We start from the raw sequence: 23,392 nt of genomic DNA, 5'->3' as shown, positions 1-23,392 counted from the left end.
CATCTGTGGTTTGGTTTGTTGGAGTCAGTGGTGTAGCTCTGGGGGGAAGGTCTCATGATCCAGATGGTGTGATGTTGGCGCTCTGGCTGATTGGCACATCTAGTCATTGAAATTCTCCTTTTTGTCCACTTGGTCTTGGTCTGTGGATAACTGTGGTGTTCCTACCTGCTCATATCACATCACGCTCTGGTTGTCAACATAGGCCTGTACGCAGCTATGCTGGTTTTCAATCTCTAACCTTTCCAAATAGCACGTGAAGGTGGCACATTGGAGTGTTTTCTGAAAGGCTTCTGCTCTTGCCGCTTTATCTGCCGCTTCTTGTTGGCTCTGTAAAAACTCAAGCTTGTCTTGAACAGCCTTTCCTTTGGCCCCCATTTGAGCTGCTTCAGCCTCCCTTTGTGCCCTTCAGTCTTTCGTTTGGCCTCCATTTGCGCTGCTTCAGCCTCTATTTTTGCCAATTTTTCCTTTTACAGCTGCTCCACTTCTAACACGCGAAAGATTGCATTGGCTGCTTCAGCTTCGATATCTGCTTGTGCAGCTTGAATGGCCAAACTCTCTGTCCTTGAAACTCAGGATGTGCAGTTATAGTGAGAGGACGCCTTTGAATGGCATGAGGCATGAGAATGCTGTGATACTCTGCTGGCTGCTTCGGACTCGGCCTTCTCGCACAGTGTCACTTTCATGTGTAGCTCGATCTCAGGGAGACAGTTAATTTTTTCTAGGAACCGCTCGCGTCCCTTGTTTATTAGCCTGAGGTGTTGCATTTCCTTTTCGAGTGTTGGATCCCCTAGCTGCGACTGGACCCTTTCAAGACTGTGCTCATAGTCTTTCCATTTGAAGAAAAACACTTTTTTTTACAAATTTTATTTATAATAAAGTTAAAAACAAACAAACATTGGATTTAACGTGACATTCCAGTATATACATTCTTATCAGATTATTCCACTTTTTACAATCAATTCTTCATCTCTACATATATATCCAAGTTTTATATACAACACTTGCTCTAAAATAACATATATTTCTATCCTAACATTCATCTTTAATCCCAACCGTCCTCTTCAAATTTCTCCAGTGGTAAAATTTATCCCAGGTTTCATAATAAACTGATCCACATTTATCTTTTAATATCATTGTGAGCCTGTCCATTTCTGCACATGCTAATATTTTATGTATTAACTCTTCCTCTGTGGGAATTTCCTTGCTCTTCCATTTTTGTGCAAAAGCAAGCCTAGCTGCAGTCAGGATGTGTAGCAACAGGTAGATTGTTCCCTTGTCGTATTTTTCTGTCGTTATTCCCAACAAGAAGAGTTCAGGTTTTAACTCTAAGTCCAGTGTTAATATATCCCACAACAGTTTCGTGTCCTGTTTCAGTACTCATGAGTCTTTGGGCATTCCCACCACATATGGTAGTATAAACCTATTGCTGTTTTACATTTCCAGCATAGGGGTGAGATGTTTGAACCCATTTTGGCTAGCCTTTTGGGTGGGAAATGCCATCTATAAAACATCTTGTAAAGATTTTCCTTATATGAGGTAGCTAAAGTGAGTTTCCTATTCCTTTCCCACAGTTCTTGCCAAATATGCAGGTCGATACTGAAACCAAAATCCCTACTCCAAATTAAGAAGAAAAACACTTTCAATGAAAGAGTGTGTTCGGGAGAAAGCTCCTCCATGGGTGCTTTGCAGAGTTTCTGTAACTTCTCCCAGTATCTTTCATGACGTTGATAGAATTCATTCCATTTTTCCATCAGGCTTGACTGCATGACTTCTGTAGGCTTTCTTTGTTGTCTCAGGTCATAGGGTATCTGAGATGTCTTTGGCCTCACTGAAGCTTGGACATCAGCTTCCGTGTACAAATCAAGGTTGGCTGGTTAGAGTGATTCACCAAGGTTGGTTGGTTGAACGAACTCTTCTGAATCAAAGGGACACTCTGCTATGGCTAGGACAGGCTCAGAAAACCTCCTAGCTATTTTGGGGCGAATACAGTGAATTTTGCTCTTTGACCACTAGAGGGTACTGCTTGCCTTGAGTGAGTGCTTTTAGCAAAGTTCACTCTTTGCCTGCTAGGGGGCGCTGGTTGCATGAGTGAGTGATTTAGTGAAGTTCACTCTTTGCCCACTAGGGGGCGTTGGTTGCATGAGTACTTCAGTGAAGTTCACTCTTTGACCACTGGGGGTCACTCTATCTGGGTAGGCACTTCAGGGAAATTCCTTCCTTGGCTGTCAGGGTATACTGTCTGTGTGGTTAGAGACTTCAGGGAATTTCACCCTTTGACCACTAGGGGACACACAATCTGGGTAGGCACTTCAGGAAAATTCCTTCCTTGGCTACCAGGAGATGCTTTGCATAGGTAAATGCAAGCCTGTTACTTGCCGATCAACCACCGGGATGCTCTGTCTGTCAGTAGAGGCACCACTTGGGGGTGCTGCTTGCGTGCGTGGGTATTTCAGCAAAGTTCACTCTTTGACCACTAGAGGGCGTTCTCTGTGCGTGTTTAAAGGCTTCCATGAAGTTCCTTCTTTAACCACTAGGGGACGCTCTCTGTGCATGGGCAGAAGCAAGTTTGCTGTTTCAGGTCACTACTACTCAGTGTTGCTTCTAGATATCGCTTGGAGGGAAGTCAGCCAAATTCTGTCTTCTTAGAACAGTGGTTCTCAATCTTTTTAATGCCGCGACCCCCAACTGGTCGTAAGTCGAGCACTACTCAACCAGTCGTAAGTTGAGGACTAAACCGGTTGTAAGTCGAGGACTACCCAACCGGTCGTAAGTTGAGGACTTTCCCTGCCCAGGATCGCCGTGCCACCCCCTGCGCCAGCCGAGGCATAGCTGGCAAGCAGCAGAGACGGAGCAGGCCGACCACCGGCTGGGCCACCAGCTGGCCAAGCCCAAGGAAGGTAAGGCACCCGCCAGGCCCCACGCGTGCCAGCAACCCTCCCTGTGCCTGCCGGCCTCCCACCTCCCACCCCTGGCCCTCTTTTACTTACATTTTTAGTAGTTGCTCAACAGGGAGGGGTGGAAACTTCCAGATAGCTCGCCTTTGCTGCAAAAAACTTGCAGCACCGTTTGCAGAATAGGACTTTTGGCGGGCTCAGCAGGGCAGAGACAGCCTGGACAATTCCTATTGGCTTTTGAAAGCCAATAGAATTAGACTCTATGCAAGAGAGTCTATTCTATTGGCTTTCAAAAGCCAATAGAATAAAAGGGAGTAGCACAGCTAAGGAAAAGGGAAAAAAATGGCGGACTGCGTTGTTTGGCGACCCCCGTGAAATGGTCATTCAACCCCAAATGGGGTTGTGACCCACAAGTTGAGAACCGCTGTCTTAGAACCACAAGCTGTAAGCCGGTCTGGAGATTACTGAGGAACTGCCTTTCCTCATGAATATCCACCTAGGCTGTGAAGCCTTGTGATAATAACAAAGATTAATTTGCTGCTTTGTTTCTCCTTAATTTGCACTGAGTAGGTTTTCCATAAATAGCTTAGCTCAGGCTATATTTGCTGACAAGTTGAATTCAGGCTTTGTTTGCAGATTGGCCATCAGAGGGCTCTTGCTGCAGTTAACATAAATGCAGGCTTGTAGTTTGTAGGTTGGCCACCAGAGGGTCTTGCTGCATTGAGACTATGCTTAGAATAAACTTTGCTGTTTAATCCCTTCTAGGCGTTGTAATTTTTTCTGGGATTTTAAAAGTCTGTTTTCCATATATTGGGTATCAAATTAGGTATTTTTCTTCTTTATAAAGGAACTCAATCTTTATATTTTCTTTCTATCTCTGGGTTTTCTATTTGTCTCTCCAGAGCTAGGGCTGGCGTTTGCCCAAGTTTGAATCAAATGCTTCTTTCCCCATCCAAATTCTTTTAATTCCAAGAGGAGGGGGAGTGAGTCAGCTTCTTCTCACTAGTTACTTCGTTGCCATGACAATTAATTGTTTCATTACTCTCCTTGGCAACAGATCGATTTATGGTCTGGGCTGCAAGGCCAGCGAGAGGAGAATGCTTACTTTGTGGCCTTACGGAAGGGCTTTTTACACAAAGGAAAGCAGCATTCTCTGGCAAGCTGTTTCAGCCAGATGAACAAGCAGAGAACTGGCTATTGCAGGGAATACTGCACACAGATGTCAGCACATAGACATCTCTTTGCTTCCCAGCCACTTAATGAAGATATAGCTTTAGCCAGACACATAAAGAGTTAATAGTCTCTTCTTATTTAGCTTAACTCCCTCCAAGTAAATGCATGAAGCTTGTTTCAACAATACTAAGTTTGCAGGCGGGGGGGGGGGTGTCACTGCCCGTTCTATAAGATGTTTTTAGACAAAGGCAACAGAAGTCTTTGAGATGCTGTCTCCCAGATATCAAGCAGAGAAAACATGCATTAAAGGAACTTCTGGGAGGGTTGCTAGCGAGCAGCCAGATAAAGATGCAGCTTTAGTCAGGCAGAAAATGGCAAGCATGCTTTTCTTGGAGCAGACATTGATCTTTTTTCTTTACTTTGCAACGTTGGCTAGCGGACAGAAAATATTGCTTTTTACTTGCAAGGATGCAATCTACTAGCTTTAATTTTTCACTATGCCTGCCAGAAGAGATGAAGATTAAATACTGTTTTTTACTTTAATGACGAGAAAAACAAGTATTGTTCATTTACTATTCTGCCTCATGCACAATAAGCTGCTAGGTTCTGTTGAGACAGACAGATAACTCAGTGGAATAAGTCAAAACAAAGATTACTTTTATTCTAGGTATCCTCAAACATTAACTCACGTTTATGTAGAAGTTCTTCCAGAATATAGGCAGTAATATGGACTCATTTCACAGATAAATGAACAATGGATTTTCCCTCTTCTGCATACAAGTTACATGCTTTGGCATGGAGTTTCCAGCCATGTGGCTGGAACTCATGCAGAAAGATAATACAAAGGCCCAAAGGCACGTAAAAGGAAGTCCTGCAATAACTTTTAACTCCTCTCACTGACTAGATAAACTATAGGATTAACTGACCACTAAAACTACATTACCCATAAGCCATCTCTTAAGGAAACAGCGTTTAACCCTTTAAATGCTAAACGTTCTAACATGCAATTCTTAAGCTAACTGACTGGTCCAGCACACTAAAGGAATACATGCTTTGGGATATTCTGGGAATTGTGTTTATGTGGTCTTTTCCTACTGATTGATGGATGTGTTGATGGCTGGCAATTGGCTGTTGCTTCCTTGTGCTGCCAAGTCCTCAGCTCCTTGATAAGCTGCTGGTATATCTGCATTCAAGTTAACCGAGAAGGGGCTTGTTTCCCAGGCTTCAATCATATTCCTGGCTATTTTTGAACTTTTGTAGCTGTGAAATTAAAAATGTGTCCTTCTTCATTGCAATGTGAGGCTACCAATGACTTTATGTCTCTTCATCCAATGACTCGGTTGTGTTCTTGCAGTCTGGTGGTTAGCTTCCTCCCCATTTATCCTACATAGTCACAGGGACAATCCATGTAGGAGATCTGATAGATTACATTGGAAGTATCTCCCACCTCCAAGTGATCTTTACAATGCATGATATGTCCTCATATGGTAGCCTCTGGACAGTCTCAGATACCCACTTGCAGATCCCAGAAGCTGTGTTCTACTGTTTCCAAAATGTTTTTGATGTATGGAGGGTGTGCCATATAGTTGGTCTTTTACCTTCTTTTTCGTTTTCTCTCTTTTGCGTTATGCACAGGAATCTTGTAATAGATTAATAACAGTAATATAACTTTTATACCACTTTGAGTACTTCACTCTAGCCTGCCTTACACTCTTCATTCCCATGTTGACTGGGTTTCATATGAAGTTCAGCCATGACATTCCCTCTGGTATAAATCCCATAATAAGATAAGGTAAGGTAAGGTAGGGTAAGGTAAGGTAAGGTAGGGTAGGGTAGGGTAGGATAGGATAGAATAGGATAACCTTTATTATCACTTTTTTCTGTGAACACATTGGAACAAATTAAAAAAATTTCCAATGCCTAATCTCAAAAGAAAATAAATATATAACCATACATATACATGCACACCCATATACATATATGTATATACATAGGTTAATTCTATATATGATTAACATATACATATAAATTAATCACAGTCCATTTTGAATACAAAGCGGGGGAAAGAGTCTTGAGAGTTAATAAAGTTGATACTATATGGTACAAATCTATTACAGAATCTAGTTGTTCTGCTTCAGATAGCACAAAACAAAGAAACAAAGAAAATGGTCATGGAGAGGATGTGTAGCATCCACAACAGTACTGCGTATCCTGGTCAAGCAGCCCTCATATGCCTCGTCCTGAATAGAAGGAAGTGAACATCCAATAATCTGTGCTGCTGTCTTCACTGCTTTCTGCACAGCCTTTCTATCCAAAACAGTAATACTTCCAAACCACACAGCAGTTAAGTATCCCTAATGAGGGATATTTAATTCTTATACACAAAGATGCTTCCAATGATGGTGCCTGGCTGAAATTCCCCCTCCTTCTTTCTCACTGTCTTCAAAGCCATGTATATCTGCAACTGTTCAATTATATAAGCTATATCTGCAACTGTTCCATTACACAAGCAAGAGTTCATGCCTTTATCCATCTTAGGTTGATTCTTCTTCCTTCCCCTTCCCTTAATTCCATTACAGAATATTTATGTTCCGTAAACTGGTATTCTGCACTATGAGCACAGTTTTTGTTTCGCTTACACCTCTGGCAGCTCCCTATGCTCAGGGGAAAAGAAGCACTTGGTCTCTCACATAGAGACAAAGTCTAGAACTGATCAGAAGCAGCTTGAAAAGTGGGAGACTGCTCCCCTCCCCTCTGGAATTCAAGGCTGCATTATACCATTGTTCTGTGAGCTGTATTGCCTGCTGGTTTGCTTCTGGGAGCAATTCTAAGTGTTGGTAATCACCTTTTACACCCTTTATGGCATGGGTCCAGGATACTTGAGAATCTGCCCATCACAAAGGGATTGGTCTGCCCTGCCCATGCCTACAGAGGAGCCATGCTATGGGCCCCATCAGCCAAGGAAGAGTTTTATGAGATGTGGCCCACCTTCAAGACAAAGAAAAATGCCGATACAAAATACTAATGGGTGATTTTAATGCTAGAATAGGAAGAATAATATCTGGAGAAAAAGCAACTGGCCCATATGGAAGTGATGAATGAGATAACAGAGGGACAGACTACCAGACTTTGCTGAAATCATATTAGAAGAAAAAAACTAGCAGAAAGTGGACATAGAGAGAATCCATCTGGGTACACAAGCAAAATTGACTACATCATGTCAAGCAATAAAACCATATTCTGCAATTGTATCATCATCAATCATTTGAACATTGGAAGTGACCATAGAATGGTAGGAGCTAAATGAATATAGATAGTTGAAAAGAGTCTATGAAAATAATAAAGACATCATGGAAAACAAAAATTAAGAGTGATAAGCTGTTAGAGGAGAAGAGTGATTTTGAGATTAATCTACCAATTTGCCTTAATGTTCTTAAAGTGGAAACCCATATAGAACGAGGTGTACAATAAGACGAACAATATCACCTATCCTTTTCTCAGTCTGCCTTGAATAAGTACTGTATTTCGCAAACTATGGGCAAAAGATGGAATAAAAATCAATGGTGCCTATTTAAGTTTTGCAGATGATATTTTTATCTTCTCACAAAACCCAGAAGAACTACAAAGACGCATGCAATTGCTGCACAAAGCAGGAGAACCATTTGGTTTACAAATAAACCTGAAAAAGAGCCAGGTTATGTTTAATAAGTTCACCAAAGAAAGAAAAAATATGTCTGAAGAAGAACTAGACATAGTAGACCACTACATATATGTCAACAGTCCAACTAACGAACCCAACAAAAGGAATCCTCAAGGCAATTAAGTCCCAGCAGGGAAATGTTTATTGGGTACATCATTTCAGAACTGAAGAAGCAAAACCAACTCTGAGGTTTTTTGCATGAAAGTTTGCTTAGTTAAACATTAGATTCCCATTCTCCTACCATCTGGGTATTCACATTGTCCAATAGTAATATTTCTTTTTGTATGGGAACGGGTTACTTCTTCATCGAGCACCTGCGGCAATGACCTTGGCATGGTGCAGGCTCTCACGGTCCATGAACAGCTTCTTAGCATTCCATTCTACTTCCTTTCCCTTTTATCTTTGGCAAGTTGATGTATCTAAGAGGCACAATAACAATTAATCTTGACATGTTGACCCCCCAAAAGAAGGGCAGACCTGGGGAAACATCAAACACAAATTATCATCATTTATCATTAACACTCAATTATGGTTTTGGATTTGAAGGTATCATGGAATATTCTTATTAACTGGTCTGTATTAATATTATTAGTGGCCACCCATTCTGCATCTGCTAAGGGATATCCTTTCCACTCTACTAAATACTAGTTTCTCTTTAAAGAATCATAAGTCAAGTATTCTCTTAACCTTGTAATGGTCCTCACCCCCCATCATAACTGGGGGAAGAGGCTCCTGTTCAATTAGCCTTAGGCTAGAGTCTTGGAATGATTTCAACAACTGAACACCGGATGGACCCATCTCAATTTTTTGGGCAATCTTAGCTAGACCATAACTGGGTTTATACTTCAAACAATCAGAAAAGGCCCTACATACTTAGGGTTTAGTTTCTTACAGGGCGGCCTCAGCTTAAGATATTTGGTGGATACCTTATCCCCATTGCTAAACTTCTTCTGGAGAGTTCTTTTCCAATCATCCTGTTTCTTGTATGATTCCCTGGCCTTCTTCAATGCTTTTTGTATATACCCCCTAAGTGGCTTTTAGGATCTCCATCCACTCAGCTACCGACACTGAGGAGGGAGATTCTCTCGGAAGTTCTGGCATTAGAATGAATTCTATTCCTGTAGCTATTTTAAATGGGGTCAACCTAATACTACTATGTACTGAGTTGTTATATGTCCCTTCTGTGAAAGGCAGTAGCTCCGCCCAATTAGTTTGCTGATAATTTGCTTAACAGCATAAATATTGCTCTATCAATGAGTTCACCTATTTAGCTGCTCCAGTAGTACTAGGATGAAACCTAGTTGGGATCTATCTAGTATGTTTTAAAAGGTTGGATGGATTCATACTTCTATGCCCAATCTCAAACATAAATTGCAGAAGGAATATCAGTTCCCCCAGTTATGACAATCTGCTTGGTGAATTTCACAGGTCACCTATTTTAAAATCAATGAGTAGATTAAATAAAACAAATCCCCATGAGTATTTGGATGAAAAGAGGTCTCATGAAAATCTGCTGAAAAGACCGTACAAATCACCCAATGTCCTACAAGTGGCACCCAGAACAAAAACAACTGAAAATGCAGAGGGGATTCAAGAGCTGGACATCCAAAAGGCATTACATACAGCAATTACAGAAGCTTCTAGTGACATCAGCCTGGGGACTAAAAGCTCTCTGGAAGCGTTGAAGAGCCACCAGAATATGGTACAGAGAGATCACGGGCTTGAAAATATCCAAGAAAAAAAGACTTAGCTGTTAGGTTCCCAACAAACAGGCAAAGATTATCAGAAACTGTTGGAAAACTTGTTGGAGAGCAAATAAAACCTCCTTCAGATACAATGGTTGAAACATGGGGCAAACCTCCAGGGCGAAAAGGACCTGTGAAGGTTAAGAGGCAGCCACAGGTGTCTCCCAAATAAAAAATGACAGACAATGTAGCGAAAAAATATGATATCCAAATGAAAGTGGCTACAGGAATTTCAGAAGCTTCTGGTGAGAGCAGCCTGAGGACTAAAAGCCCTCTGGGAAGGTTAAAGAGCCATCAAAAAATAGTAGAGAGAGATCCTTGGCTTGGAAAAAATGTGTCACATATTCTGGCTGAAAAACCAAGGAAGCCTGAAGCGCTTCTTGATCCTCAGGAATCAAGAAGGGAAAATCTTCTCAGACATTTGATAATTGGAGGAAGCAGTTCCAGAAGTCCTAGTCATCTGTCTGAGACTTTGAATGAACTGTTGCCTGAGGAAATGTTATCTAATGAAGCGCATTGGGAGTATCAGGAAGAAACCACGTCTGCTCTCCTATTGTCTGATTTTTCCTCAACCACTGATAACTCTTTGCTTCAGGGGGATGTCTTTGAAACTGAGGTGCAAATACTCTTGGCACAGTTGATCCTCAATGAGCGCATCAGGAACCTAATTTCCCACTTGATCCATTTAATCAAAGTGGATTGCAGAGAACTAACTACCCAGAACTCTTGTGGTTTTCTCATCTCTAAAATAGGTCTTGTCATGAAACTGTACAATAAGAGAAAAAGCATCCAGGAGGCATCTGCTATGGTGAAATCCTCCTTGTTGCTGGGTAAAAATGTAAAGAATATTGTTATGTATTAATATTGACCGTTATTGTGTTTGGATTTAAATGTGTCTCCAACTGTCTTGGAGGGAAACTGAAGTTTATATTCTGAGCTTTGAATTTGATTTGCGCCCCCTAGTGGCGGCATGTAGAAATATTTGTCAGTCTGTCGGATATAATGATATCGTTTTAAGAAAACTAGATTGGCAGAACTGTTGCTTTTAAAGAGTAAGGGTAAGTGGGCCCAAATACACTTTTTTTTTTGAGAAGGGAGATTTTATATGGATCAGAGAACCTGCAAGAGTTGTGTAAAGGTGATAGCTGGTCTTTAAAGAAAACGGATTTACAGAATAATGGAATAGTCAAATATTTCCTGCAAAAGATGATGATGATGATGGATCATTGTCTCTGGCCTGAGTTATCAACTTAATTTCTACTTTTGAATTTTGACATGCTATTTTAAAGAATCAACATGGATATTGTAACAAATATCTAAAGATTTTTAATGATGAATTTTGCAAAAATTTCCTAAACAATAATTGAAAATGAAACTTGAATAATAATATTTTACATACTATTTGTAGTTACGTAATACTAAATAAAGATTTGCTTTAATCTTGATTTTTCTAGTAATCCATACACAGTAATTGCACATAAAGAAACTAATCATCACAGTTTACCTAATTCCTGGCTAGTTTTAAAAAATATTTTCCTCTTACATACATGGCTTTCCCGATGTCCTAGCAGCAAAAATACTTTTCCCATCTTTGTCTAAAGAGATTCTCAGTCATCCAGGTCATAATTGTCCCAAAGATGTTTATTCATGGGGCAACTGAAAAAAAAGCCCCCAAAACAAAAAAACAAAAAACCCCAAGAAAGTTCAGTTGCCTCATGAAAAAGCATCTTTGGGTTTTCCCATCTATATTTATCGGACTACAGTTTGTCATAATTTGTAAACTTATTTTTTTATAAAACATACAGTTTTTGTTTACTGTAATTTAACAATTCCAAAGTGAGTTTATTAAGAACATGCATTTATAAGACTGTGCCTATGAGGTTTTTTTCTGGTATAACTACTTTTTTTTTAATCCAATGGGTATTTGTCAGATTTTGTGGGGTTATAGATGATTTGGCACATAAACTTCAGATTCTTCCATCTCTGGTATTCAGCAGACAAGATGGATGGCAAAAAAGTTGTCAGGGAAAGTTACAAGACTGCATGAACAGGAACAACAATTCTGAACCTTGCCTTTGTCATGCTTTGAATTAAACAGGATTGGTAAGGGCCTCAGGTATGACAAAGTATAAACCAATAATAAACTTGGATTCTAAGTTCAAGATAATAAAACATGATAAAAACATGTTATGGATTAGTAAACTAGCTTCAAGCTATGGGTTTAGATTAGAGTTGTTGCTAAAATTTTAGAGGTGTGATGATATGGGTTAAGACATTCAAATTAAGCAAATTATAGCTTACATTATCTGAAAACTAAGCTGTTATAGAGCAGTCTGATACATACTGATGAGTAAAAATTGCCCTCTAATCATTAGTCAAGATGAAGAAAATGTTGCAATACATGAAGGCCCATCTTCCATTTTCTTCTCTTTGTTTAACCTTGCAGATACCAAAGCAGGGAATTCCACAATATGGGCACAGCAACATGTGCTGTGCTATTTTGGCGATACCGGTGCTAGTAATTATTATTGCAGTAATTTATTTGAGTTAAGATAAACTATTTTTCTAGAAATCTTTATATTAATTTATGTATCCATTATATCTCAGGGTCCAGTAACAAAAAGATAAACTTCCCCAAACTCTCAATATACTGCTTTAATGAAGAGCTAGCATCTCCTTGAAGACCGTAACTCAGGGAGACCACATTACTGCAGTCAGGATTTCATAGGATATATTCAACCACAAACAGCCACAGCAGATGTGGCAATGATATAGCAACATCACAAAAAAAGGTGGGACTGATTTTTCAGTTTATTTTATTCAGCACATTTTCAGTATAAATCCATTCAGTATATTTTTACAATATAAGTAAACTTATTGGTAAGGGGGACAAATAGGGAAACTAAATGGATTTATTGAGTTTGGATTCATTCCATCATTAATTCTGATAGGGAAGATCTGGCTGTTGGACTTGATTTGGTCCATAAGATCTTCTTATGAGGCTTATCAAAACCATGTTGGAGGCTGTAGACCTTTTTACCTCAGAAGATGGAGAAAAAGAAGAGTTTCTGGTTGAGAAACAGATTAAAAGACATTATTCTTTTTCCTCATTGTGAAAAAAAATTTTATATTTATCTCTCACAACCACACCTCTCTTTTTGGATTAAACAGATTGGTTTCTCATTGCTCTTCAAAAGGAACAGAAGGAATCCCTCAGGAAAAGCGGTAACTCTTGCTTGGGGATACTTAATTATTTGCAACTCTCTACTCTGAAAATTATGTTTATGAGGACCAGTCTAAAGATTAGGTGCAAAAGAACCTATTCATTTCACTTCCATAAAGCAAATTTGAATCCATAGGTTGCTGCATGTAAAAGTTTGCTGGCTAAATCTGTATGTATAGCATTGGCTTCCTGTTGCATTCTTCAGCTGGTCCCATATCCTTTGTTCTCCATTCCTCTTGGTAATTTTAAACTATTTTTAGTGCTAAACGAACACAAAACTTGAGATTGCCAGGAAGGCAGGCATGCTAACGTAGTAAAATGTAAGGAAAATACCATACAGATATGTTTGCATTCTTGAAGCTTTGGAGATAATTGCCGGTGTATATTTCAGCATAAGAGACAATTAAGGCTTCTGCTGCATGCACAGAAGAGTCTTGTGAGTGAAAAGGCCTTTTGAGCCCATTTTGAGAAACAGAAATAAATACATCTTTCGTTTAAATGATAACAGTTTGTATATTCCTCTGATACAGAAATGCATGTCATATTTGGTTTGAATATTGTCAAAAGAGTTTTATCCAGGCTAAGACTTTGCTATTTTTCTCTTTAATTGTTTCTTTAAGGACATTCCTGTGTAGAAAAAAGAAAAATGCACCCCCAAAAAGGTATGTAAATGCAGAAGCAACCACTAGTGATCTGGGGGCTATTCAATTATCTTATTAGATCTAAAAAGCATGCCTCCACATTTCCATAAGTATCACAGATGTGGCTTAGGCAAGCCTGAATTACCTAGTATTAAGAATAATAATACAAATTAGTGTGACTAACCCAGTGGTAGGCAACCCAAAACACTCAAAGAGCCACTTGGACCCGTTTCCCACCAAAAACAAAACACTGGGAGCCGCAAAACCCTTTTGATATCTAAAATGAAGATAACACTGCATATATCCTTTTTTACCTTTATTATAGGTATGTGTGTGTGTGTGTGTGTGTGTGTATGTGTGTGTGTATACACACACACACACACACACACACACACATATACAAATTAAAAATAAAAGTAAAAATATGACTCTTGGGAATACCCATAGTATTAAAACAATGATCACCAAGAGAATGCTTTAAGAGAATAAAATTACATACACACAAAGATAAAAAAAGGATATATGCAGTGTTATCTTCATTTTAGACGTCAAAAGGGTCTCTCTCTCCCTCCCTCTCTATCTGCCCTTGGTCTGCCACTCCTCTTCCCCCACTCTCTCTCTCTCCCCCCCTCTCTCTTTCTCTCTCTCTCTTTCTCCCCCCCCCTCCTATCTGCTGATCACCTGGCAAGCTTCAAGCTGTTGTCCAACAACCTCCGGGGTAGGCAACCTCGTCTCTTTTATGACTCATGGACTTCAACTCCCAGAATTCCTGAGTCAGCCTAGCTGGGCTAGCTAGCTCTCTCCTGCCCTGCTTCCTGCTTCCTTCAGAGACGCAGCAAAGGGAGGAGCTCCGCCCAGAAAGCTTTTCAGCTCCTCGGAGAACACTGTGAGTACACTCTCTTTTACACATACACACAAACACACACACACATACACACAAAACACACACACACACAGAGAGAGAGAGAGAGAGAGAAGCAGGGAAGTGCAATTGCCTCTCTCTATCTCTGTCTCTCTCTGCAAAGGCAGAGGAGGCTGGGAGCCACAGGGGAAGGCTCAAAGAGCCGCATGCGGCTCCGGAGCCGCAGGTTGCCGACCTGTGGACTAACCTAAGTAGATCAATCTAAAGGATACTTTGGTTCAATGCACCTCTAACCAGCCAAATACCCTGCATGAATGATAAAAACAATGATGTACTCTTGCCAGACACTGTCACTGAACACTAAAATTTCATTCCTTGCCATCACTTGTGGTAGCCATAGAAAGGAAAACATAAACAGGCTATCAGAGCAGCATCAGAATATACGGGTGGTGGGATGCAGGGAATAATAATAATAATAATAATAATAATAATAATAATAATAGAGAAAATGCCAAATCCAGTCTGAACATTTGGCTGACTGTGCGATGATCCATAACAACAACAACAACAACAACAACAACAATGTTGGAACAGACCTTGGAGGTCATCTAGTTCTAGTCCAACGCCCTGCTCAGGCAGGAAACCCTATACCATTTCAGACAAATGGCTGTCCAGTCTCTTCTTAAAAACTTCCAGTGTTGCAGCTACTATCAACATTAGTTGAGGGTTTGGTATGTGGGGTGGAATGTGTTTTTTTAAAAATGGGTTTTACTATATGGTGGATTTTTAAAATTTTTGCAAGCTCTGGAATCACTTATCAGTGAGTTACATAAATTTGTTTAAATAAATAAATAAAAACAGATTAAAGATCAAAGTCAAGCTCATATAAAAAGAATTTATAATGTTTTAATAGAATTGGATTCTGAAACAGAGTTGGTTAAAGATTGTATGATCAAATGGGCGCAAAATATTCAAGAGCCGATTTTATTGGATACATGGGAGACAATTTGGGTTAGAAATGTAAAATTTACTCAAGCGCAAAATTTGAGAGAAAATTTTTATAAAATGTTTTATAGATGGCATTTGGATCCCCAAAAGTTGTCCCGCATGTATCCGAATTTACAGCCTAAATGTTGGAGATGTGGAAACCTAGATGCAATCTATTTTCACATTTGGTGGACTTGTAAAGATATTAAAGCTTTTTGGATTAAGATTTGATGGAATATTCAAAAGATTTTTAAGAAAAAGATTAAGTTTACTCCGCAATTATTTTTATTGAGTATTATTGTAGATTTTGATGTTAAAGAAACTAATTTGATGTTGAACCTTATAACAGCTGCAAGATTATTGGTGGGGCAATATTGAAAGAAAAATTTGTTGCCTACTTTGGAAGAATGGATACTTAAAGTGTCTAATTTAGCAGATATGGCAAAGATCTCCGCCTATTTGAAGGCCATTCACAAGAAAGATATATTATGGTTTGGAGAAGATGGATTGATTATATTCAGAAGAAATATGAAGTTGAAAAGTATTATCTTGGTTTTGAGTAGATTTTAGATAATTATTAATAGTTTTAATTATATTATTATTTTTGACTTAATTTGTTAATATTTGTATTGAGAAGGAGTTAAAGTGTCTTATGGTTTTGATTGATAGTATAGTTGATTTATGTTAGTTGGATTATATTTGTTTATTATTTTGTTTTACCCTGTAATCAGCTCTGGGAAGTGCGGGAGGGGGGGAAGGGGTGGGGGCTTTATATTGTAATAAATTTATAAAGCTTTTAATTAAAAAAAACTCACCGTGATCAACTCGCCACAAGCCAACTCACTGTAGGACAATTCAACAGATACAAAAGTTAAATTAATTTCAATAATAATAAAATAATGAAAGCCAATCCAGAAATACAAGAGTTACAATAATTTTGACAAAAACATGGTCACCAATAATAAAAGTAATTGAATGAAATGATTAATATAGCATTTAATTGTCCTGTAGTGAGTTATCCCATGGCAAGTTGGATGTGGTGAGTTTTCCACCTTTGCACTTCTGGGGAACAAATGTTGGACTGAAAGCAATTCCACAAAATTTGTCATTTGTGTTCTAGTTTTAAGCAATAGTAATAAAAGTTGCTAAAATTGTTTATAATTGTTATGATGAAGGGGAAAGTCACTTCTTTACATTTTTTAAAAAACTTTTTCTTATTTTTTCTTTTCTATTTTTTCTTTTCTGCATCTTCTATTTTTTCTTTTTCTTTTGTTTGTATTAGTTTTTATTGTTGAACCTTTAATAAAATTACTATATATATATATATATATATATATATATATATATGTAATAGCATTAAAAATATGAACCCTGGGTATATTCATGTTTAAAATAAAATGAGCACCAGGGTAGTTAAAACTATAAAAAGTTTAATTAAAAAAACGCCAAGCTTTCGCTGTCACCTGCCGGCATCATTAGGGCTTAAAATGCTAGGAAGTGAGGAAGTCTCTTTATAAGCAAGCTAAAGTCTGCGCCCGGCTCTTCAATCTTGTTACCAGACCTAATTGGGTGGATTGTGCTCCGGTGATCCGTTTCTTCATGCACCACTTATCTGTATGTATGTTATCACTTGTCTTCTTTTCATTGAGTTCTAGGATAGGTGGGACACCCTCCCTATCTCCCTGGTTATTCTCACCCCCTATTTCTCTTTCTCGCTCCGGCTTGTTTGATGATTTGCATTCTCTCCTGGGTGGGGGAGCCATCTCATCCTCTTCGGGTCGATCCCTTTCCCTCTCCTGGGCTGCAAGTGGGATGTCAATCCTAATTGTCTCTTCACTTCTCCGTCTGCGATGTTTCAATTTCAATGAGGTATGCATCTTAGCCAGTGACAATACGAAGGGAGGCCGTCTGCTCAAAGAAGCATGACTCTCCAATAGGGACTCTATTAACTGACATATTGACCTCTGCTCAGCGCACCTGGCGTTAAGATCATGGAATGTGACCAACCACCCACCCCATTGCCGGCAACTTGATGACATATTTAGCATACCAGCAAGAGAACGTAAGGAGGATATGCCAATCCCCCAACAGATTATGGATACTTCAGAGGAGAAGGAGCAACATTCAAAAGCCCCCACCACCCCTGTAGCACGGACGCGCCTCCAAAAGATCAGGGAGGCAGCAAAAATTGAAGCCCGGAATTCCCACATCATGAACACTGGAGACACCCCAATTAGAACACAGGAAAACACCACAGACGGAGAAGCGAAGAGACAATTAGGATTGACAGTGACGCCGGCTCAATTAGGAGCAAGTGGAGCGCAGGATGACGTTAAGAGTGACGATGTGCAGATGGGTAGCCTGAAGAGAAAAGAGAAGAGCGAACCCCAGTGGGAGGATGCATGGGGGGGCGGTATTTGCAATGGCCTGACGATCAGCCTGCCACATCTTGCACCAGCAACGCTAATAGACCTAAACAATCCCCAGTACGCTTGCGCACAAATGAGAAACGTCGGAGGGAGGAGGGGGGTGGAGGATGAGTATAATGGCATCCAAGGAGACCAAAGTCCCCCCTCCCCCTGTATGGATGGTAGTGTGTGGGGGAGAGACACAGAGGATGGCAGAAAAAGGGGGGGAGAGACGTGATGACTGGGCAGGGGTGCACTTGTGAAGCTTATCATGTGGACAAACTGCTTGCCGAACCACCCCAATTCACCACTATGACTCAGATAGTTCAGAATAATATACAGGACTGCCCTAGTAACAACAATGTACGAGTGGGAGGCATTGGAGAAAGAAAGAACACCCGTAGAGATGACAGCTGCATGGATGTGGATTGGGGGGGGGGAAGAAAAGGAGAGAATGCAAATCATAAAACAAGCCCGAACGAGAAAGAGAAATAGGGGGTGAGAACAACCAGGGAGATAGGGAGGGTGTCCCACCTATCCTAGAGCTCAATGAAAAGAAGACAAGTGATAACATACATACAGATAAGTGGTGCAGGAAGAAATGGAACACCGGAGCGCAATCCACCAATTAGGTCCGGTTACAAGATCAAAGAGCCGGGCGCAGACTTTTGCTTGCTTATAAAGAGACTTCCTCACTTCCTAGCGTTTTAAGCCCTGATGATGCCGGCAGGTGACGGCGAAAGCTTGGCGTTTTTTAATTAAACTTTTTATAGTTTTAACTACCCTGGTGCTCATTTTATTATATATATATATATATATATATATATATATATATATATATATATATATATATATATATATATACATACACATATACATACATACATTTGTTTTTATTCAGGTTTTCTGCTGCATAAAATTGGAAGTATCTTGGCAACGTTTCGGCGAAGTCCCATTTGTCATCTTCAGGCTGGTGTTTTCAGCTTCGTGCTTCGAAGATGACGAATGGGACTTCGCCTGAAGATGACGAATGGGACTTCGTCGAAACGTCGCCGAGACACTTCCAATTTTACGTGGGAGAAAACCCGAATAACCAAAGATAGATAGATAGATAGATAGATAGATAGATAGATAGATAGATAGATAGATAGATAGATATAATCATTTTATTTGGGGAGTATATTAAACTCAGTGAGACTTACTTCTGAGTAAATACACTTTAGGAGTGGGTTGCAGTGTTTGACATACCTTGGCTTTTACTTGGTAAGTGATGCCTATAGCCATTTTTGTGCTCCCTCTAAATTGTGTTTTAAAGTCATCTAAGCCAGGCAGGATAATTTCTCCATGTTGACAATAGTGTGGATAAAGATGGCAGCTTCCCAGCCATTCCTCCTGAATTTGCCAGTTTCCGCTGCCTCTCACCATTTCTTCTGGAGCCTATAAGCCAATCAGTTGTCTGAAGGAACAGGAGGCACCCTGATTTTTTGCCCGCACACAAGTCATTCAGAACCACTCTGGCTTCTCTCTGTAGAGGGAGAAGAAGGCAGTTGTCACAGCCAACAGTCTTGAGCCCAGCCTGTCCTACATCTGTGATTTCTAGAGATGACTGACAGCTTGACATACCCCAATATATACTATGGTATTTAGAAAAAAGCAGTGTTTGAACCATTTTTGGTAGACATTTTTATGACATAATTCCCATGATCAGAAAATTATTTATGGAATAAATCACAATGGCTGAATTCATAAAGCTTGAAGAGAAAATGTGATTAATTTGTAATTAAAGTGTGATGTGTATTGAGTCAAATGTATAAAGTATGTCTTACAATTTTGAATATTTTGTGTATTTTTCTATTATTCCTATGGGATCTTTTCAAAAGAAGAGTTTTGCTACAACTAGTTGTGATGTATTAAATATGCCCATTAATTTGGGAGATAGCATGCATGAAGCAAGAGTGTTTTTTTTTAAAAAAAGATCCCATAGGAATAATAGTGATACACACAATTCACGTAAACCAGAGTTGTTTCGACCAGATAAATTGATAAAATCTCACTCCCGTATAACATTAAGGTATATATTTATTTCATAGATCATAACTAAACCCCAATTAAATAATGTATATTAAGCATTACACTGCTTGTAAAGTTTAGGAATGCTAAGGCTAGCAGAACATTTTTAACTTATAAATGGCAGAGACCTGTGTATTGAAGATTTATTAAATAATGTAGCAAATAGCCTTACTGCAAAAAGTTCATAGAAATATCTGACCAAGCAGCGGATTTCTCCTGAAATCTTTACTGCTTTATAGTCTAAAGCACTGTAAGAAAGAGGCCATGGCTGGATTTCCACAATCAGGCTGCTACTCCTGTTCAAGCAGTGTCTCAGACATGACCAGGAAGCTTCTGTAAATTATGGAATGTAGAAATTACAGTGTTTTTCTTGCATTCATCTCTCCTTTAATCAAACAGATTTTGCAAAGTTGTGTATTATATTTACTTGTAAAATCTCCATGGCTACAAACCAAAAACAAATGAATTGTAAATAAATCATTAAAACTAATAAATCTTTTCCTCTGTTTTAAATTTCTAAAACACAATTACTATATTCCTCTCTAATTCAAATGGATAAAAATATAAAGAAATAATAGAGATTTTTTTTCTCTAGATCAGTGGTTCTCAACCTTTCTAATGCCGTGACCGCATAATACAGTTCCCCATGTTGTGGTGACCCCCAAGTGGGTGTGGCCACCAATAAGAGGGAGTAGGACAGCTAGGGAAAAGGAAAAAAAATGGCGGACAGCGTGGTTTGGCGACCCCCGTGAAATGGTCATTCGACCCCAAATGGGGTCCCGACCCACAGGTTGAGAACCACTGCTCTAGATTTTCTTTTATGTGGCTTCATTATTGAAGGACTGCACAAAGTACTAAGAAAGATGTGTTTAGTGGATTTGAAAAATTAGTTTCGAGCTTCAGTGATTTTAGGTTGTTATCCTATGTTTGTCAGATCTACATCTCCTCAGAGAAAACATAAGTCCTTTCTGAAAAATCTAGTTAGCAACATTGCAATTCAGGAAGGGAACATAAGAATTTGCATATGTACAACTGACATTCCAGATTTTCTTAATATATCCAGTTTGGGGGATCATATTTTCTAATGTATGCTAAAATATATAATGATGTTTTCATATTAGCTTGGCTTAATAGTAGCTGGAAATGCAGATTTAAAAGTCAATGGCTGTTTTCTAGCAAAGAAACTAGTATTTGGCAACAGAATTACCTGTACTACTCAGGACAAAAAGTACTGCAAGGTGAGCAATAAAACTGAGCTGGCAAACTAGTGGAAAAGATTCCAGGACTGCTGAGAAAGGATAGGAAGTGAAAAACAAGCAAACAAACAGAAACTCAAAAGACTCCTTATAATATCTTAGTAGGCAAAATAGTATTGTGTTCTGCTTATTACAGTTCTGGGGTTTTGATACAAGAATACAGTATGCATCCTGATCTATATAATCAATTCCCAGATAAGATCCAGAGATTATAGTGTGTTTTATTCCTAAGTAAATTTACATTTGCATGCCATGGTAAGAATCCTTCCAAACACTGGTTTATTAGGAATAAACAATATTTTGTTTTTTTAGTTGCACTCATTTTATTTCTCCTACCTATTGCAATAACTTTTATTTAGCACAGCTACTTGTTTTCTGGGACATAAAAATAGTCATGCATTACATTTATTTATTAAACAAATTTATATAACCACCCATGTAGGTAATTCCAGGCAGCTTTCAACATTTATTAATGCTATAAACAATTAATTACATTCAAGCATGTCAAAAAAGTTCAGAAGCCAGAGCACTATAGTTCTTGTTGGAATGCAAATGAGGCCTCTGGAAGCTTGTTTTACTGCTCTTCTTAGGGCTTCACTTCTCTCCTTCCTTATCCCTACCATAGATAGAAAGCAGCTGTTGTGAGAAGATTCAATGGTTGGTTTCCAAGCCCTCTTCTCTTAGAGCGGCTGGCTACCAGAGTGTAAGGACCCACCCCACTTTGCATCTTAAGAAGACAGAACTCTTGGAATAATTCTTCCAACAGGAATCCTTTATTAAGAAGAAGTGGTTGCAGGCGTGCTAGACAGGACTTGGGGTCCAAGCTCTCCCATTCAAGGTTTTTAGGGATTCCCCAGCAGTCCCGCCCAATCACCCCCCTTCCAGTGATAGTTTCAGGCATCACAATTTCACCCCTTTGATCCTCTCTTCCGTCTGGATGGAGACTTCAGATAAACTACATGAAAGGTAAGTAGCTCCTTTGTCATGGTAAGGTTCTTTGATGCTATTTACATTCAAACTCTTTGAGGTTGCAATAAACACATTCAAATCCTTAGAGGTATACTGAAGGAAGTGAGGGCCATAAAGCCCCTTTGTTCTCCCCCTTCTCTCCCTCTTATGGCAGAATCCAGAGAAGGCAGAATTGGGGTTTTCTATATTTGATGATTAAAGATGAAATATAATTGGATTCTGACACAGAGTGTTGTTGAAATTGCTTCTTATCCTGTGTTGTATATGTAGTTCAGGGGTGTCAAACTCTCAATGTCATGTGACATGTCGTGACGTTTTGCGACTTTTTTGCCATTGCCAGCAATGGGGTGGGCGCTGTTTCGCTATGATGTATCCGGCCCGCAGGCCAGCAGTTTGACACCCCTGATGTAGTTGCTCTCTTCTGCTCTTTTCTGCATGATAACTACTCAGCATGGTGGAAATTCAACAGTTCTGAAATACAAAACTCTTGCTCTTCTCAGAAAAATAATGGCACCTCAAGATACATTTATTACTTTAGATCAGGCATATCAAACTGCTGGCCTGCGGGCCGGATGTTGTCACACTGAAACTGCGCCCACCCCATTGCCAACAATGGGGAAAAAGTCGTGATATATCACGCAACATTACGTGACATCACGAGTTTGACATGCCTGCTTTAGATTGAAGCATCTGAGAATAAGGATCTATTATAATAATAAAGCTTGACAAAAGTCAAACAGTCTGATTAGAAGATGCAATTATATAAGCACATTGTAATATAATATTTTAATCCTTTTATATCTACAGAAATTCAGAAGAGAAAGAGGGGGAGGTAGACGAAGAAGACTGAAACTACCTATCTAGAGCACTGTTTATTATTAAATATTATATTATTAAACACATTATTTGACTTGTACCGTTTTATTATTATCCTTATCCTGCAGCTTAAAAAACATTTCAGAATAGCCGTTCTCCCAGATTGGAGTGTTTCTGAAGCTGCTTCAAAAGACTTACTGATGAATTTATTGATACCATGACATCATATGTTAGCTTTTGTGAGGACATGTGTGTGTCTATCAAGAGTTTGTGTATATATAACAACAATAAGCCATGGCTCACAGCTAAGCTAAAGCAGCTACGTCTTGCCAAAGAGAAAAGGAGATAGAATGCTGTACAATCAAGCCAGGAATATGATTAACAAGGGAGATCAGAGCAGCAAAGAGTAGCCGGAATGGGACAACGCACTGCAACCAACTTGCCACGGGACAACTTGCTGCGGGACAATTCAACAATTTAATTTATTTTTTAAAAATAATAAAAAATATATTTTAACTTTTGTCATTCATCTTTTATTTTGTCCCTCCTTTGGCATCCTTTCTTTAATGATTTTATTCAACTATTTCTTCAATATTAGTGTAACTCTTGTCCCATGGCGAGTTGTCCCATGGTGAGTTGGCTGCAGCA

General features: G+C 39.2%; 1 long non-coding RNA gene across 1 annotated transcript; it reads left to right on the top strand.

Annotated features, from left to right (window-relative positions):
• The first annotated feature begins 9,854 nt into the window (after positions 1 to 9,854).
• On the top strand, positions 9,855 to 22,833 carry LOC120302724. The gene is made up of 5 exons (XR_005555198.1): positions 9,855 to 10,570; positions 12,120 to 12,304; positions 12,684 to 12,737; positions 13,356 to 13,397; positions 22,736 to 22,833. It is a non-coding gene; the product is annotated as an uncharacterized LOC120302724 (long non-coding RNA).
• Positions 22,834 to 23,392: the final 559 nt, after the last annotated feature.

Source organism: Crotalus tigris, unplaced genomic scaffold (assembly GCF_016545835.1).
Source record: "Crotalus tigris isolate CLP2741 ecotype Arizona unplaced genomic scaffold, ASM1654583v1 scf7180000024437.13266115, whole genome shotgun sequence".
Lineage (NCBI taxonomy): Eukaryota > Metazoa > Chordata > Lepidosauria > Squamata > Viperidae > Crotalus > Crotalus tigris.
The sequence above is the reverse complement of the archived record's forward strand: the minus strand, read 5'-3'. Positions and strand labels throughout refer to the sequence as shown.